This window comes from Acyrthosiphon pisum, chromosome X (assembly GCF_005508785.2).
Source record: "Acyrthosiphon pisum isolate AL4f chromosome X, pea_aphid_22Mar2018_4r6ur, whole genome shotgun sequence".
Lineage (NCBI taxonomy): Eukaryota > Metazoa > Arthropoda > Insecta > Hemiptera > Aphididae > Acyrthosiphon > Acyrthosiphon pisum.
Window position 1 is genome coordinate 78,660,043 of NC_042493.1, and position 6,659 is coordinate 78,666,701.

Genomic DNA, 6,659 nt, shown 5'->3' on the forward strand with positions numbered 1-6,659 from the left:
GTGTGTGTGTGTGTACGTTTATAGGTGTATAGCGAAGAAGTAAAATATATATATATATAATAATATTATAATGGCATGGACACGTTTGACGCGGAGAATTATGTAGGAACGAAAACACAACCCGCCAGTCACCACCGCGGCCGCCCTTCGTCGTATTATATATTATTATACGTACCTACCTATAATGTTCGGGTTTTCGGGCGCGCACGAGTGTAAAATATAAGAGCTGGTCGTCGTCCGGAGACGATTGTGTGAGGTAATTTATTTTACCCGTAATATCGCGCGCATATCTCGGCCGCACGAAATCCACAGCCGCCGTCGAGTGGGCGCCACGACCCGTACCGGGAGGCGATATCGGCGGCACGCAAGCACGTCGCGAAGACCGGTCGAGAGCGACGCCGTTCCTCGCTCTTACCCTTGATGATAATAATAATAATAAAAAAAAAATAATAATAATAATAAAAATAATAATAATAGTATATATATATTATACGAAACAGCGCGGAGATACATACAAGTATATACAACGAGGTAGGTACAGCCCGCTGTAGAGAGAACGTGTTGTGCGAGTTTTCACTTTCTCTTATTTTATGTACAATGTACATATATAATATACATAGATATACACAATGGGTGTTGTATATAGCTACACGGGTAAGTACATAGGTATATATAGTATATACTAGGTACCTACAGGTGGGTAGGTGTACTCAGAGTCTGTCTCTCTCTCTCACTCTCTCTCTCTCTCTCTCTCTCTCTATCTCTCGCATGTTTATATTATCTTTATTAATAATTCGAGTGCTCCTATCCGATCATCGTCGTGCATAGGTTTTGATCGATAAGACATAAGACACTCGACAACAAGTGTGCTCCTTGAATCGTAGACGGCACAGACGCGATTTCTTCATGCTATTAGACTTAGAAACTGCGCCGATGTATTTTAATATTTAATATGTTGTTTGCAGTGTATAAATGAGAGACGCAAAACAAAAATAATAATAATTAGGTAGATATTATACAATTGAAGGTAAAACAATATAAACCCTAAATCAAGATAATGATATTATATACCTATATAGATACGCGACACGTCAAGTAAATTTTGAGTAGGTACAGTTCAAATACCGCAACCAGGAAAGAAATATTTCGAAACCATATTATGTATTGAATGCAATAACAACTATTATTAAAAATAACCACAAAAAAATGTTATTAGGTACAGTATGTCGGTTATAAAACAAATTTTTTTCTAAAATATTTTAGGTAGGCAGTTGTAGGTACCAGCTCCTATTCTAAAATAATATGTGTTATAATAATGTTCTTAGTAATATAATGTTATAAGTGTACTATTGAAATTTTTATTAATTATTGTAAAATTCATCTTTCAAATTTTCAATTAATTTCATCATTTTATTTTATTTACTTATAATATAATATATTTTCTTTTTTTCTACTTCTTCTTACTGCAGGTTTCACTGGTTTCGGCTTTCAATATCGGCCCTCAAAAAAATTTTACACCATTAGTAGTTACGTCCCGTACAAAAGTGTATACCTAAATTATATTACATTTGATTTGACTTGATTATATCCTATTTGATTTGTAGACTAAAATGTTGCAAACACATAAAACGCATGATCTATGCGTATAATTATGTTATCTTCAGCTCTTCAGGGCTGCAGCTCAGGCGAGCCTAAACTTGTTTTCAATGAAGATTGACCGGCCATATATTTTTACTTTTCAGAACATCAACTCTTAATTTATTTTATTGACCAAAATACAACTTTGGAATCATAGGCCAATAGCTTTTTATAGTTTTAACTTTGACATATTTTTTTTTAAATAACATTATACAATTTTTTTAAAAAAATTATTTCGTATATAGGTAATAGGTAGGTACCTAATTAAATTTAAATACCACATTTAAATTCAAAACCAAGAAATAATTTATTAAAAACATTGTATATAATACGAGCTACCAAAATCTAATGTTATGACATTTAACTTAAATTTATACTTCATTTTCGATTGTTAATTATGTTTTGAAGTAAATACCTAATACGAAAGTCGACTTTAATTTGACGCGAGATAATAACGGGCACACCACCACACGTGATTGGATTGTGCACCTATAATGGTTATAAATTTATGATATTTTCAAAAGTTTCATAACTCTATTCGTTTTTAATGGACGATGATAATTTTAATATGATATACTAACTAAATATACGATTAATTTATTCAACTATTTAACATAATATGCATGCGTTAGGTAATGAGTATTAGCTAATTCGCCAAATGTATAATCGGCATTAATCACGATTCATTGTTAAATTTCCTGAAAAAAATCTCAAGGTTTTGTTTTCAATCGAAACTATTATGATGCGATAGAGCAGCGGCGCATCGGTTGGTAGGTAGGTACTCAACCAACGGCCCGCGGGCCACATGTGCCCAGCGAAGGAATTTTATGTGGCCCGCTACAAATTTAAACAAAATATTAAAAAAATTATGAACATAATGTTCACGATATCTAAAATATAAGAAAACAAGTCCAATAATATGTACCTGCATACGGTGATCAAACAAATTATGTATAGGTAATATACTCGTAATAGGTATAGGTACATCGTGTTATGCACACAAAATTGTGGTTTTTCGTTATACATTTGGTATAACCCACCCAACGATATTTGTTTATCAAAATGGCCCACCAAAAATGGTTGGGCATCACTAGAGCATTATAATTCAATTTTTAAACATCTTATATATGAATTATAAGCATGTTGATTGGCACGTATATCCATGTACATATAATAATATGGATGCTGCATGATGATAAAAATCGGGAAGTCGATCTTCTAGTATATTAGGTTATTAGTTTAACTCGTTATTGAGTAGGTCATTGAAATGGATATGTTAATTTTGAGTTCAATGATAAATCAAATCGTTTAATATGAAAAACGATTTTAATATATTATATTTGAGAATATTTCATAATTTATTTATATTAGGTAGGTACCTATGCACTATTAATAATATATTTTTGTGTTTTAGTAGTTATACCTAATGTGCAGTGGCTAATACGATAGGTTGAACTCCATTTTGTTAAAAACATCGCATATTATATTATATAAATAATGACATATTATATTGAGTCAATAGTATTGAAAATAATAAAATGTATCGTTATACAGAATTAAAACTTTATCAAAGTTTTGCGTTTATCGTTATTTAGAACTAAAACGTTATACAAGTTTTGCGTTTATCGTTATTTAATAAAAAATAAGTGTTAATAACTCTTAAATTTATAAATAATAACTAATGTGGGTGGGTAATGGCCCGAATAAGGAATATAATAATATAATCGATTCTTAAATTGTTTGCATGAAATAAATGTTTCTACGAAACCAATAGATCTTTTAAATAAATAGATTTTAAAATATTTCGTTTTGCGTTATTTTTTGTTCAATGATATTCTATAAATTACGTTTTGCGTTATGTTTTGTTTAATGATACATAATATATTTTGTTAATCGTTATGTTTTGTTTTGTGGTATTTAATTATTTTTGATGATCACTTTCCGTTATAATTACATTTACAAATTTCAATCGTTTTTTTGTCAAATGATTAATGTTATGATGTTGTTATGATTATAACGTTATTATAACGTTTGTAAGCCCTGGACTCAACGCCTGTGTAGCGATTTACCGAAAAACGGTGTGAATAGGTTCATGGTATAAATCATTAAGGTTAATTGTACAAACTAATGTAGAAAATAAACTATTGAAATTAACCAGATTTTTCTCATGTTTGGATGAAATTATAAATAATTAGAAAGAATAAGTAGATAAGTCAATTTTAGATTTTCGAGCAGAGCGATCGCGTTGTACTCGTTTACTTATTATTATTTGGTTTTACTATGATGTATGTTGTGTGATTTTTTTGTGTCCGAAGAATTTTTTTTTTATAGCAGATGATCTTCAGTGTCGAACACTTACCTACAGGTATTTATATTTTTAATTATGGTGAATCGATTTTTTTTTCATTGGATTTGACTCAGAGGATATTTTCATCAAATATTTATACTAGCATTTTTTAGTCATGAGATGATTTTCAAAATATTTTGGCTCTTTAAAAAAAAAATCATACGTCATTATAGAACCACTAAAAACAATACATGCATTGCTCCGCTTAGAAACTAAAACGATAATAATTATGTAATAATACATACACTATTATATCTATAAATAGCACCTCTAAGTACCGCCTTCGGATGAATGACACATGCCTTATCGAGCAGATATAATTTCATATATATATATATATATATATATTATATACTCGTATACACTTTATTAACATAGTTTTTAACCTAGGGCCAATTGCGTCTATCAACATATATATAATGAATATATCTGTGACGGACTAAATCGTATTATTCAAATAATATAATATATTTTTCTCAAATATAGTACCTATGTTGCGTAAACCCAACGACGGCGACATCGCGGTTGTCGTCGGCGGACGGCGGCAGTTACCGATGAAACGCATATTATATTATATTTTTTACTCCTTAAAATAATAATGATAATAACAATAACAATAGATGAAATGAATACGACGTGTCAAAGCACTTGTGTGTGTGTGTGTGTTATGATAGGTAGGTTACCTACTACGAGCGATGAGCAATTCGACGTGTTACCGGGGGCGGTAAACCTTGACAGCCGCCTCGGAGAAAGTACGATGTTATTGTGTACACGCGTATTATAATAATAGATATTAATACATTTATAATATATCACCGCCATTAGACGAGTGACGCGGCTTTTCGTTTTTCACCGTCGGTATAACGACCCCTCGCAGGCAAAGTGAATCATAAACATATATATATATATATATATATAATAAGTAATAACAGTACCTACCTATACACATAGTTATAGGTAACATTATTATATATTATATAGTCATAACGCCGCGGCATTATAATATGTATATATTATATAGTATATGCGTATAAAGTGGCGTAAGTGGGTAAAAATCTAGGGGGGCAAGCCCGGATTAAGATATTTTTAGGTCCTGGGTCCTAAATTTTAAATGAGGCCAGTGTACAAAATAACAATGTATATAATATTTTATGAATCTATTATAAAAAAATATATATAGGTACATCATACATATAGCAATAAATAATGAATAATATATCACTTTATTTATAAATTATAATTTACAAGCTTTATTCCTCGCTTTTGTTTGACAAAATCCTTTAATAGATATTTCATTATTTATTGTTTGAAGAATATCGCTATCATAAGCGTAGTCAAATTCTCTTGGTTTAAGGTTAATCTATAATCTGTAATTGTTATTGACTCTATTTAGTTTTGAAAAAGCTCTTTCGATTGAACAGTTTGAACTTGGGTATATAGTTAAATACATTTTAAGTGCAATATTTAATTAGGAAATACATCAATTAATTAATTTTCATTAAACCATTTCCAATGATCAAGTATACTAAAATGTCAGTCTTTAATTGATGGTCTGCATCAAAAAAGAATCTTGAAACTGTTTTATTTCATTTTTTTTTTTTTTTTATAAATAATTAACTTCTTTATATTATGTCTGTATAAACTATTAAGTTCTTAAAACTTTGTTCGATATCCTTATTTTCTTTATAAGTTTTGTCAACAATTGGAACACACAAATTTATTTGTAATAAATAAAATATTGTCTGAAATATCTAGTTCAGAGCAAAATTTATCGATAATTATGTTGTGGGTTTCAATTCTATACTTAGTCATCATTTTACGACCATATGTGTGTAAATAAAGTACACATTACATTTATAATAATATTACCTATACTGCATATTATTATGAAATATGAATTATTATAAGAGGGTTATTTGACTTAATTGACTCTATGCCTGTATAATATGAAGTTCTATTGTACTAGTCTATTTATAGGTAGGTATGCACTATGAAATTAAGATTTATAATTTATAACTATATTAAATTGTGACAAAATATGTAGTCAGCAATAATCATCGATATTTTTTTAGGTGATTTATGCAATGTTATAGCCTATAACGAAAAAAGTAAATCCGAGGCCCCTAAATACATTCCAAATATCGAGACTCATGGGGGACATGCCCCCCTGTACCTGCCTTACGACGGGCTTGGGAAGGGGCAAAATAACTTATTCACCAATATCGAAACCATAGCATGACTATTATTTTTTACACAAGTCTTTAAGCTTATTTTTTGGATTGGAAGTAAATCACATGTAGGTATAAGCATATAGCCATATCGTTTAATAACAATAGGTGGGTATAGCTAAAAATATGTGTACATTAAAAAATAAAGTGCTATAAAATATTTGAAAAATTGTGATGATAATCCTGTGTCAGGATGTATTCATAATTCATTAAATACAATTATTGAGCAATTTTTGTAACTGAGATAATATGTGTTATGTGATAACGTTGATAATACGTCAACATATTATACAACTGGAGAAATGTGAGGTAATTAATGTATTATTAAATATGCAATAATTAAAATAAAAAAATAATCATTAAACATTCTTTATTTGAAGATATTTATTGTTGCTATACATGTATAGGAGGGAAAAATGATACCTTTGCCGCCTTTCAAAATTTTG